Raw genomic sequence first — 13,870 nt, 5'->3', positions numbered from 1 at the left:
AGTTCTTAGGTAACAAAATAAATAATATTTTAGTATTTAAAGAGCAAGTATTTAAAATTAGTTGGGAACTTTCCATAACTTTACTTCCAACAAACAAAATGAGCAGTTGAGAAAATATCTTCTACAGATAATAAGAAACATCTCTTTCCTGTTCGTGTAAAATGGAAATGCAGAAATGACTATATAGATCTTAACTTCCTCACACCTTCACGAGAAGTTAATTGGCTTGAAATTAGCAGACAGAACATTAGATGCTGGCAATCTGCATATGCCTCCACTTTGCAACTTGGTCAACTTTAATATTATGTGCTAAGATGCTATCACAAACAGAATTCTTGTCCTAATTGCTGTAAAAAGCAGTCAACTGTGGATAAAATCAGGCCATCTGTAATTTATTACAATTTTTAAGCAAGTGCTTAAGCCTGCCTGAATAATTTTATGTAATGTAATTTTTCCTAAGATTCACACTAGTCTGCTTCTAATCCATAGCAATACTAGGTATTATATAATCAAAATCACTTATCCATCTTTCTCATTTTCTAACATTTCATGGCTAAGATTTTTTTTGTTTTAAAATATTTGTACTGAAATCAAAGTTTTGAGTTTTATTTTGCTCAAATTCTGACAACATCCTTCCAAGATCAAAAGAACATCATTCTAGAAAACTGCACTATTTTCACAGGATGAGAAAGTTTTCCATTCCATTGTGAAAGAATAACTCATAATTCAGCAACCTACATTTAATGATGCACTGCTGTTTTCTCCTCTGCTATTCTTTCTTTTCTCATTCTGTGCAGTAATAAAGGTTTAATTTGAAAAACAGGTTTTGTAAGAATACTAGTTTAGACCAGCAAAAAATAAATCATTTTATTTGTCCCTACTAGGCCTCGATCCAAAAGGAAAGCTTTTGTATAAACCAATATTACATTTTATTGAACTCTCACAATGCATTGCTCTCAATATAACACTAATAACACCATTCTAGTTCAATCTAATTTATGTGAAACACTTTTCTTGATTTAGTTTAAACCAAATAAATCAGCAAGTGACAATGTTAATTACTCTATAACACATCAAGGTCTAGGATTGATTGTATAGATTTGTTTCTCTCTTATATGTTCCTCTAAGGCAAATCTTCCAGTAAATAAGAACAGTTCTTTGACAAGGACAAGAGAACTGAAATCTGATTTATACCATATATTTTGCAAACGAATTGCCTGTATGGGTCTGCCTGGGATGGAGTTAACTTTCTTCAGAGGGGCTAGTGCGGTGCTGTGCTTTGAATTTCTGCCTAGAACAGTATAGGTAACACAGCAGTGTTTTTGAATATTGCTAAGCACCACCTGCACAGCCTCAAGGAAGTACAAATCACAGTGAGCTCCCAATCTGTTTTCCCACTGAAGCCTAGCATACACAAGCCTCAAAGCCTTAAGTTTGAGTTTAACACAGTTTTGCACTAGCCTCATCCAAAGGTGAACTCCCACTCCATTGAACAACAACCGTGTTTTCTCCCAGAGACTGAGACAGCAGCTCTACAGGAGATGGGGTTGTGAAGAACCCCATGAGTAACACCTGAAGCCTAAGTTGTATACTGTAGAGTCTGCTGTCTCAGTCAGGCACTTCATCAGATTTTGTTCAGCCAGCTATTTTTGAAGATAACCATTAAATGAATAATTCATTCTGTCTCATCAGAGGAAAGAGAAATAACGAAAGCATTGCCAAGTCAATCTTCCTCTTTCCTCTGCACAAAGATTACAGTTCAGCACGTACGATGTTGTCTACAAGGATATGGTTATCCTCATGGGCAAGACAAGAAGAAAGGTCAGTACCTGACCCTGACCAACAGTCACACATCTATTAAATTCACACAGGTAGGAGGACACTACAAGGTTTATTGCTGGAACCTATATTCCCTTTCTGAAAAAGAAAAAAAAACAGCTTGTCCTTCCCTGACTCGCAGGATAGTGCCCACGTGGATGTTTGACTACGAGGTGTACAAGATGGGTAGGGGAATGGGAAACGGAAAGCTTTATCCCAGCTTGCTTGGTGGACAGAACAGATGACGTCAGGTCTTCCTATGTGAGTTAAACCCTGAATAAGAAAACTAAGAATATTCAGATCTCATAACAACTCCACTGCTCTTCAGTTACCCCCATTCTCTCTTTTTAATCATTATCGTAACAAAATAGGAAATCAATCCAAGTTTGTGAAATGATTTAAGGACACACTACTCATACACTGCAGTCCTTTCAGAACATTTTCAGACATGACTACACACTGCAGAGCCTATAGGTCAGTCTGAACTCTGCATTTATGAGCTACTTATCTGCACATTCCTGTTCACCAGATTACTCTCCTCTGACAGAGGAAGCTGAGGACATTCTGCATAAAACTCACAATGGTGAAGCAAACTTGTCTGGGAAGGGTAGGTTCAAAAGTGCCAGCACACAGAGAACATATTGTGGTTATTTTTCATCGTAAATGACTGGCTTTGGGATAAAAGAATAATGCTGGGTAATTCGAGTGTCCATTTTCTGCTTCTGTAACTTCATGACAATTACTTCATATGTACAATTTTTAAGGGTTCAACAGTTCTAGAAGGGAAGTGACACCCAACAGAAACGTAAAACTGAAAAAATACTTTAAAAAACAAATGGAACTTTTGCTGAATTCACTACCACAAGATATTCATGCAAATCATTTAGTTCCGACAACAGCATTTAGGATTAAAATTTACCTTATTCTCATTTACTTTAGCTGAGAAGTATTAGAAGGGGTAGCATACGTGGTGCAAGACGTAAGCCACATGACTAGTAGCTCTGAAGTAGAAAAAGTTTAAAGTAAGAGCAGTCATAAGTTACTACTGTAAATCCCTCTTCTCCTTCTTTGAAGCAAGGAATCAATCACTGTCAAAGATTGATCCATCAGCTGTCCAGTCCAGTTATCTGCTCCTATTTTCATACTTAAACATTATACACACAAAAGCCCTCTCTGAACATTTTCCTCAATTTCATGCTTCAATGAAAAATTCACATGAATCTAGAATTTGGTTTGTTTCATATACATCAGACCCACTCAGGCATTTATTCCTGTACTCTACCTTAGCTACATGAGGGTTTATGAAAGCTGAAGATCCATCAAATAATTTAGTGAAAATCACTCCTAACCTACTTAAAAGCAATTTCCAGTTTACTCACTAGAGCTTATAGATGCCTCTATGCTTACTGAACAAAAGTCCTCCTTTGCTCTTTATTAGGTAGGAACTTCATGCCTTGTGCATAAAGTAATTGGATTCCTTCCTTCTTCATTACCTGCTTGCAATAAAACTTTTGAAGACAGCATAAACATTTGAGAATTCTGATATGAGAAAATAATGTTAGTCATTTACTATAAGCTTGCAGTAGGTGGGATTTTTCTGACAGCTTATATACTCTCACTATACAAGTTAGTTTGGCCAGTATCTATTTAAAGCATCACTCACAGAAGTCCCAGAATTTGTAAAGAACACTTTACATCTTTTGTACCGTTTGTACAAGTAAATAAGTAAAAGATAAATTCTTCCATAATACTATATTTAAATCAAGTTAAAAATGAAATGTGTTGTTCTGTTTACCTTCCTATAAGTTATCAGGATTTTTCTCAGACTTGTAACTAAATAAGATGAAATTCAATAACAAGACTGACACATTAAAAACTTAGGATACCTTTAGCAAATGACCTTCCATTTTGCCTAAATTGAAAATAAATAAATAAATAAAAGAGCCAGAAAGCACGTATACTACATTGAAGCACAAGAGACACTACAGTGGTATCACTCTGAAGTTGTACAGATTACAACGTCTCAGCATGCAAATTCTTGACGCATTTCTAATCGAGAAAAAACACTGCATGTCAACTGAACAAAAGGCTGCAACTCTTCTTTAAAGAAGAATTGCCTCAAACTAACAGTTACTCCAAGGGGAAGTTCTGATTTTATTATTTAAGAGTCTATTGCGATTATTGTAATGAATCACTCTCAGACACTGAACTACTCATGCTGATGTAGGTAATCTAATTTAGAGTGTTTATATCAAGCAAACCAACAAAACTGAAACACTTTTAAATTGGAATCTGTACACTTGAAGGCCATACAGTCTGAAGGAAAACATTTTTAAGTTGCCCTTGATCTAAATTTCCATTTTAAAAACCTCAGTATTTGGATTTCATTAAATTTTCACAGTTTAGGGCAAGTACTTGCCCTGCTTTTGGCTGGGATAGAGTTATTTTTCTTCCTAGTAGCTGGTATGGTGCTGTGTTTTGGATTTTTGATTAAAATAATTTGGTAACACACTGATGTTTTAGTTGTTGCAGAGCAGTGCTCGCACAGAGCCAAGGCCTTTCCTCTCCTTGTGCTGCCCTGCCAGCGAGGAGCTGGGGGTGCCCAGGAGCTGGGAGGGGACACAGCCAGGGCAGCTGGCCCAGGCTGCCCAAAGGGATGGCCAAAGGAGGAGGGGGGAACGTTCAGAGTGATGGTGTTTGTCTTCCCAAGGAACCACTACCCATGATGAGCCCTGCTCTCCTGGCAGCAGCTGTACCCCTGCCTGCTGATGGGAGATAGTGAATGAATTCCTTGTTTTGCTCTGCTTGTACACACAGCTTTTGCTTTAAACTGTCTTTATCTCAATCCATGAGTTTTTTCACTTTTACCTTTCCAATTCTCTCCCCCATCCCACTGTGGGGGGTGTGAGTGAGTGACTGCATGGTGGTGAGCTGCCCGCTGGAGTTAAACCAGGGCAGTCCTAGCAGAAGATAACGTACAATGTGCCGTATCTTCAGTCACCTGAATGAAAAACTTCCTGGCTGAACTATCAGACAGCTGCACCTTAATCTTGCTCCATTAATATAGTTTTATCTGGGTCAAGGCTAAGATGTTAATATCTATGAAAGTGGATTAAGACTATTCTTTTGTTATCATGTCTTGACCACCTGGTACTACCATTTTAACAGAACATAAAACGTTAGCTCAGGTCTCATTTACTTTAGTCAATGTGTTCCAAGAAAACTTAAAACCTTTCATGTCTCATACTTAGCTCCTTTCTAGTATCTGCATCAGACACTCTCAGAGGCCCTTTTAGCCTTGTTCAAAGTAACGCAGGCAATGTAGAAGCATGATTTCTTAAAATGAAGGTGCCTATTTTTTACAGTTATTGCTGAGACATCAGGCAAAACGTCTAAGATTGAATATAAGAATTTCAAGGGCAAGTGCAAGATTTACTTATTAAAAAGATCTAAACCGCATTTGGTACACTAATTGTATACATTCATTTTCAAGCTGACAAGTTCACAATAGGGTCTGAAACAAGGGGACAAGTTCTTTCTCCCAAGAGTTTGGCACTTGAAGAAAAGCATCAAAAGACTGCGTGTTCGCTAGGTAACAGTCACGAGGAGTAGGAACCTGAAGAGGATGGCAACACTGCTGAGAAGGAGAGGCCCACAGCCTGCATGCAGAGGTAGCAGTTTTATAGGGATTCTGGAGGTAAGGAAACAGTTTTATAGGGATTCTGGGGGTAAGGATGTGAGCAGAGTTTGCTGCAGCTCAAGATCTTTGAAATGACTGCTTTTGAACCTAGAATTGAGGACCTGCTTACAAGGACATATAAGGCACTAGGAAAAGCTGTTTATCAAGCCTTTTCCTGTTTTGTCTTAATCCGGTCATGAAAATTGATTAGATAAAACCAAAGCATTCTACTTCTAATCCAATAAAAGCTGTTTTTAAATCTTTGATAAGTCATTTTAAAGCAGAAAATCTGGACAGATCCATCGTAAAGCTGTGGCTGATCCACTGTCCCATTACAACATCTATAAATCAGATGAGAGTGGGTGTGTTTTAATGCACCTCAGTTTGCAAGCTGTGAAATGCAATACACGTGGCTTGCATTTCTATAAGCTGTTTTAAATATGCCTTCAGCTTTAGAACCACATTCTGGTTACATGGACTCTGTTAAAAGTATTTCAACCCTGTTTATACAGAGCCTGTATAATTAGCCTGGACAATATTACGGTAATACAGCTGTATTAGCTCCAGTTCCTCAGCTTGTTCATAGCCATGTGGCACTGTATTATGTTTTGTAAATGTATCCTGGAAACGATTCAACTGTTTTTCCAATCTTTTTTTTTTTTTTAATAACTTTCCTTCTAAAAACCTTTAGGCATACATGATATAACATCAGTTCACCCAAACATATCTGTATATTTGTAATTCCTTGTTTACAGACCTCTAGACAAGAGTAAGCTGTTGTGGGCACGGCACTTGACTGAACTCATAGTGAAAAAACGATCTAATAGGAACCTTGCTTTCCATCCCTATTTGTGAATACATGGTTTGCATTCTTTTCCCTGGCTACAACAGAAGTGCTTTTCTGCTGAAAAATGCTTTTTGCATGGAACTGAAGTTCATCTGGTATCAGGACCCTATACCTGCAGCCAGTCCCCAGCTCAGGCCTTGGGTCTTTCCAGATGCTGGTTTCCTGCTCACTGGCTAACTCAGCTTGAGTTTTGCTAGCTCTTACACACTTGCCTGCGTGAGCATGCTGAGTGTCTCCAGTAACTGGTCTTAGACGTGCTGCCTTTTCAACAGTTGACTTCTGGATGCTGGTGTCTCCAGTTGCTGACCCTGAGGTCCTCTGACCTGCTGTCTTTCCCGTGTCCAACACTAACCTCTTATCCTACTTGTCTGGTAGCCCAACCTAAGGTTTGCTAGCGTTCACACAGGTACAGAAGAGGGAATCTCATGGTTGCAAACAGAAGTTGATACAAACGCAGTGTAGCCTGCAGTGATCCTCGATCCTGCTTGTCTGCAGGGCTCAGACGCACATAGTGCCCAGCAACCTGCATCAATGTGCATGGCCCTTTACATCCCTTTCTCCCTGGGTTTCCTCACGTTTGATCCACCCCTATCCACCTTGATTCCTTCATTTCCCTGCTTTTGGTCTTGTCACCTAATTGCATAATTAACCTGTCACCTAACTGCACATTAATTGTATAATTAACTTCTCACAACCCCAATCCTCGCTGCCCGATCCCCATTCTTTTCTCTCTGCATCCCATAAGAAGTGTTTAATAAATAAATAAGCATCATTAACTTTTCACATCTATGACAATGCACTGGTTTTTCCTGTCACTTTTTTTTCCCGTTTTGTTCTCATTTCAAATTTAACCACTTTGAAACAATTATTTTAGAAGCTAGTTCATTTTAACCTATCACAATACCAAAATGGATTTCACTCTACTTGAATAAACTATTTTCTTTCTCTTCGCCCTTCATATCACCGTAATTTTTTAACACCTACTAAACTGCAATCCAGTCTTGCAGTCTACATCTGTACTGCAAATGGATCAAACTTCTTTCTGCTTTTATTCCTCCAGTTTAAATAATATGAACCGATATGAAGTTTCTGGGTATTCTGAAAATGAATGTTTTAAAGCATCCCTACTAAATGTCAGGATCACTAAAACTTTAGATTCATAGCTTCAAGGGATTCTGAACTTTTACAACTGACCCTTCAAAGCGATGTTACAAGGACTCCAATTTGCTTATTTGTGCAGCCATTTCAATACTTATGCTCAGATTCAACCAAATCAATTTCTTCTACACCACTTAGTCTGTTTCTAAATGAAGAAAAAGGATATTTGATATGTACATACTGTGTAAACTGAGGATTTAAGTACGTAAGACAAAATCCATAGGTTATCTTGAGCAGAAGTTACCCATGCTACTCACAGTGTAAAATGCACTATTTGCCTAGCAGCCAAGTCTGCAGTAACTTACTGTGACGTGATCTACAATACCCTCAAGCTGGGAGATACCATGCTTGCTGAGCAAAGATGTGCTACAGATTTATTTCACAACGGTACCCTGACAACTAGCATGGGGACCAACCACAGGACTGCCCCATTTTCTAGCTGCAGGTGCCAAGTTTATAAAGGAAAAATTTCAGGTAAGACAAAGAAGAATCCATCCACTTGCAACCCTTTTGGCAACAGAGACAGGAGGCAACTGATTGTAGATCGGTTAACAGTGTTGACATATTAGCAATTTAGCATTAAAGAGACTCTAGTTATCGGAACAACCAGATAACTGGCAACTTAACTTTGTACCACACTTCCAACTCGCACAATTTTCTAGAAGAAGCTTGTCCATTTCCTTCAAATTGCATTAAAAGATCCCGCCCTGTACCTTGTCTTGCTTGTATCTCTATCACAGCTAGAGTGATATCTTCAAATACCTTTAAGTAAAGAGTGTGAAGACATAATTAGGTAACAGGATTAATGCCAGAACCATAAAGATTTTTATGCAATTGTTCTAGTGCCATGAGTGACTACCAAAACATACTAAATTCAATCTGAATAGCCGTCTTTCCTTTTAATAAAAAGCTGCACAATCCATACCTACGTCGACTGTTAACCTGAACTGAAAGGCTCTGAAAATTTCACTACAGTGTTTAACTTCTTGTTGAAACCTCTTACAACATACTCTTTTAAAAATCATATTAATAGCTAAAGCTTACATTGGAGGTTTTAACATTGCCAGTGGCATCTAAAATTATTTTTATAAAAAATAGGTTACCATTTTTACTCTTAAGTAAGATTTACACATCTAACACCTCTTCCTGCTACCCAGTTGCCCTATCTAAAGGCCCTGTCTATGCCTTACACTAGAGTAAGGTGTCTCCCCTGAGGATTTTAAGCACGTTCTCCTAGCCTAAGCACAGTAAAATGAAAACAAACACAAAGACACTTGGCTGCTTTGCTCATGATCCAATACTTAAATTATGTAAGAAAAACAAAGGAAGCCTATTATACAAAGCAAGGTAAGATTATTATTTTGAACATCATTCTTTATTTTTTTTTCCTGTTCTCAACTTCATCTCATCCAATCCTTACCCTTCTTTATGTTCAATTCCACATGTCAGTACCACTTCTGTAAAAGCATCATACTTCTTTGTTCTTGCACGTGATAGATTGTACACAATTTAACTAGTACTGTAATTTTTATAATATGCTTTATATGAGATTGCATATTTGCACTTTCAATCATGCATGCTCCTATGGTTCAAATGCCTCAAAATGCATAAGACTTGGTCCTATAGATGCTTTTAATCTAAAGAGAGTGTCCATCTCTGAATAAGGCTAATTTAGTTCAAGCTAATTTAAGGGCACGCTTTTCTTTTAGCTAAACATATATATGCAGATTTATATATGTAAAACCATGTCAACAGGCTAAAAGTAAGACTAATGTACCTCAGCACTTATTCCAATTTAGAATTGATGCATAAAAGTGAAAGTTGCAGTATAACATATTCCAGCAATTCTGCGTGAGTTGCCTTCCTAAATGTCTCAAGGTTACACAGAAAAAAGATGAAGCTTATCACAAGCAAGCAGGAGAAACCTGAAAATGACACCTGTTAATATGTATTATCAACCCCAAAACCATGTCTGGTTTAGGTTTTGACTCCGTATGCAGGAAAAACAACTGAGGATCAACTAAAACAAAGCACACTTAGGAATACCTTTTGGTTAAAAATAGTGTAGAAAATTAAACAAAGGCAAATTTAACCAAAGCGGCCAAAACCCAAGCTTGTTTTCATAGTTTTAAGATTCCATTTATTTAGAAATAATAACATGAAAACAATGTTATGCCACAGAGCAGAGTTGAGAGAATCAAGCAGATACAGAGAAAGCACGCTGCACTGAAGAGAAAAAATGTGATACCTATGGTTGACTCTTTTTCCAGAACTAAAAAAAAACAAACAAATGTCCTTCCCCTCCCACCCCCCATATGACAAAACAAGACTTTCTTTCAATTGCTTCTACCTACAATATTTATTTCTTAATATCTTTGTCTACAGCTCTAATAAATAATAATACCCATGACAGATTACTTCTGTGAAATAAAGACTATTTTTCAAAGCAATCCTTAAACACAAGTAATCCTTTGTTCCCTGCACAAAAAAAAATGAATTGCACAGCTTTGGGAAGAAGAATCATGTTGTAAACCACTCAACAGAAGCAACAAAACAACTCAAAAATAATCTGGTCTCTTCCGAAACACTGGAAAGGTATGATTAGAAATATAAAACCAGTCTGCACAAGTCCATAAAATGCAGAACAAGCATAAAAAACAGAACAAGCCTGAAAACTCTTCACCCTTTGTGGAAGCAGGAGGAAGGGAAACAGGTTGTCCTATGTCTTACCACTTACTCCTGACTCCTGAGCTTTAAATCAAATCTACTTTGTTTGAATTTTATGAGCACCAGCACTAAGTATATAAAAGAGACTATACAGTCATAGTGCAAAACCTGTTTATTTCTCTGTTCCTCTGATAAACACTCAATTGCTTATATGTTAACATTTTATGTAAGATTACAAAGAAAAAACATTAAAAATGAAATCATTCAGGAAGGCAAAATTGTGGTTATAGGGCTAGGAGAACATGAATAACTATTCAAGTGATTTAGCAGGGCTCATCAACCATATCATAATCAAGAAAACATTTACAATATCAATGATTTAATTCTGCATTTACATTTTATCATTCAGGTCAATATCCAGCAAGTGAAAGATACTCCTACAGCTTAAAAGTAAACACCTAAGTATATCACCTCCATCAAACTGGTCTTTAAGCGGAGACCAAAATTTTAGCAAGTTTTCATTCTTCCAGCCAACAGGGACTAACACTCCTCTTGCCTCACTTGCCTGGATGGATTGATTATTGTGGGAGTTTTACCTGTCTTTCGAGGGTGAGGGGACAACACAAAAAACTACAGTAAGTTCTTCCTCTTCAGTGAAAGAATATTTGACACCGTTTCTGCTATACGAAGCAGAAAAGCTGCTAATATGATATGCCTCCACTTCTACTTGAGGGGTTTGCTAGCACTTTTAAAGTGCAAATAAAGTTGTCAGTACCTCCATAACACTGGCCATCTGGTGCAAGTTGGTCCTACCTGGACAGAGGCAGCAGCTTACTCTTATTGCTGAGATTAAGCTGGCAATTTAGTCCTCAGCTTGGGGAAGAAAAATAGAATTTGATTGACTGCCACTAAAAGACAGCCTCTAACTGACCCATTCCTGTCACTTATCTCGACGCTACACATAAGAGCCAATTTCAAACTCAAAATGCAACATAATAAAGGAAATTAAACTTAGTGTCAAACAGTACTTCAGTTAATCAAGTTAACTGCTGCAGTCCTTTAGAAACATTCATCCTGGTATGTTCATGAGAATAAAAAAGTTCTTAACTCTGAATATCATTATTACTTTGCAAAAGCACAGGTAGTTGGTGAAGACAAAAAAAACACCTTGTTCTTTAAATAGTTAGGATGTAACTTTACTGTCCAAACAGAACAAAATCTGTCTTCACAGGGCCCACTTTCAAAAAATCAGGTTACAACCCTCAATATGCAGTATTTTACAGAGAAACCATCACAATGTTTTCATGAAAGCCTTCAACTGATGCAAAGTCTTTAAAATAAACACCATAAAAAGCTATACTGTGCCGAATCCAAACACTTTCAAATCACTCAGTGCCATGGACTTAGCTGAACTTCGTAATTTTGGATACCAGAAATAGTTGTCAAGTTTTCCAGGGATGGTTTTACAGATCACTACTGGCTAAATTCTAGATTGCTAGCACTCAAGCACATCAGATTTCCTTCATTTAAGAATTAAATCTCTATTAAAAGTCGAACCCTACAAAAATCTGAATGTTCTAGGCACATGGGTTTTCTCTTCCTTACTTTGGAAGCTCTCAAACTACAAGACATCATGCCTGGTTATGCCTATTTTTGTCTGAATTTGTACTGCAGATGGATATATAATGCATGTTTTGGAAAAAAAAAATCGAATTGTGTTAGTCACTGAAATTCAGGAGGTCTCATTCATAAAACTCAATCCAAGTTCTCTGTTCTAATTCAGGTGTTGTGCAACACAAGCACCTTTACTAAATGAATTATTATATCCTTAATACTTATTAGCATTTATAGCCTCACTTATAAGTCCTGCCAAATGCGCCAAGAGTTTCCTGTCCGTTCTGCAGAGATCAGATTCCATTTGATTACCCTCAAACACCAACCTCCTGACTCCACTCTGTGCAGCTTTAATGACCAGGTTGTATTGTATCCCATCCCTCCTTTCAGTGGATACAGGTACAAGATGGATGGGGTGCACACTGCTTGAAGCAGCACCATGGAACTTACCTCAAGTGCTCCTTTGTGCTGCAAGTGGAGGTGCTACACAACAGGAATGCACAATTTAAGTTTTAGTTCCAAAAACTACTAACGAGGCTTTGGTAGCTCCCTCACACACTAGTAGAATACTTAGGCTAGGTATTCTTCTCAAATAAACCAAATGACTAAAATGAACACATTCTATTTCCTGAGGATGAAGAAGTCCTTCTCAGTAGAAATACTAGAAATAAAAAGGAGTTCAGTGTTTTGATCCCCAACTAAGAACTAGTTCAATCAGCTTTGGCATAAAAGGAAAACAAAAAATTGTGGCTGATTTAGGAGAGTTCACCTACTTTGACTGTGCAATGGACTAATTAATAAGAAAGGAAAGCTACTCAGCGGCTGATGAAAGGGTGGGCAGGACGATGAAGTTTAAAAGATGACTACTGAAAGCTTAGCTGTTTTTTCTCAAAGAAATTAAAAATTTTCATGTGTTACCATCAGTGAAACACATAGGACTAGTGGCAGACTACAGACTTTCTTCCCTCCCTTCACAAACTGGCTCTTAAAAGCATCAGATTTTAAGCTAATTTAAAATCTTAGTCATAATTGCATTTACAAAACATCTAAAAATTTCCTTCAGTGCATGACAGTCTCTCTTGTGCTATTACTCTTGCTGTTGGCCCTTAAGAAACATTACAAAACACATGAGTAGCCCCATTTATTTATTCCTGCAATTCAATGTATTTTATATTTCTATTTATATTGGTATTTCTGTTGCTCGCAAACAAGCTGGGCTTTGGCTGGACATCTCAGCTCCACGTGATCAGTCCCCAGTTTTCCTGTCAAGAAGAACTGTGCTTGTTCCCGCAGTTTTCTTACAATCTCTTCTCAAAGCAACTGTAAAGGTAAGGTTATTTAAAGCATGACAAAAAAAAACTTGAAGTCTGTAACTGTGGAAATGGCACAAGGAGAGGGGAAAGAAGTACCCTGGGTTTCTGCGAGACAAGGGCATTCACTGAAAGAGCGGTGTTGGAGTGCTGGAGATGGCAGAATTCGGTCCCTGCCGGCTTCAAAGAAGACGTTAATGAAAGACTTTAAGCTGAAAATTGAAGAATGGCAGAAGACCTTGCTGGGAGACACTAAAAATGTGAGTTACTGAATACTGAGAGAATAACATGACAAGTAGTTCTACTTTTATCCTTAAAGCATCATCTTGCTTATTCTGAGCAGAATCAGTTGGCAGTGAATGAAAGGAAAAGAGGATACAAGAATATCCCCAGAGAGTCCAGGCCTCATTAGGTCAACTGCTCCTAGAATAAGCTGCCAGATTTCTGAAGAGTATTCCTTCAGTAGTCCCTTACTCCTAAAGTATGCCCCTTTATACTTACTAGATGGTTATTTATTGTGTTCAAGGAAGTTCGCAATTTCACACAAAATGAGAGATTTTATTTCCTGTTCCTCATTAAAGTTAGAAATTCAAGTGCTTTATTCCTCATGCTCCATTTCTCTGCCCACCCTTATACAGAATTATTACTTCCCTTTAATTTTGTAACTGCTTTATTTAAAATCCGGATATGGATTTGTGAAATGAGCGTGCTGGCAAAGTAGCACCCATCTCCTCTGACTGCCAATATCATCTGCCAATAGTTATAGCTCCTGAGGCC

At 37.7% G+C, this 13,870-nt stretch overlaps 1 protein-coding gene across 2 annotated transcripts in view; it reads right to left on the bottom strand.

Annotated features, from left to right (window-relative positions):
- Positions 1–13,870, bottom strand: part of SMAP1 (small ArfGAP 1) — a 91,388-nt gene that overhangs the window by 26,452 nt on the left and 51,066 nt on the right. The window lies entirely within an intron of this gene.

This window comes from Anser anser, assembly GCF_964211835.1.
Source record: "Anser anser genome assembly, chromosome: 3".
NCBI classification, from domain to species: domain Eukaryota; kingdom Metazoa; phylum Chordata; class Aves; order Anseriformes; family Anatidae; genus Anser; species Anser anser.
This window is presented reverse-complemented; position numbering and strand designations above follow the sequence as displayed.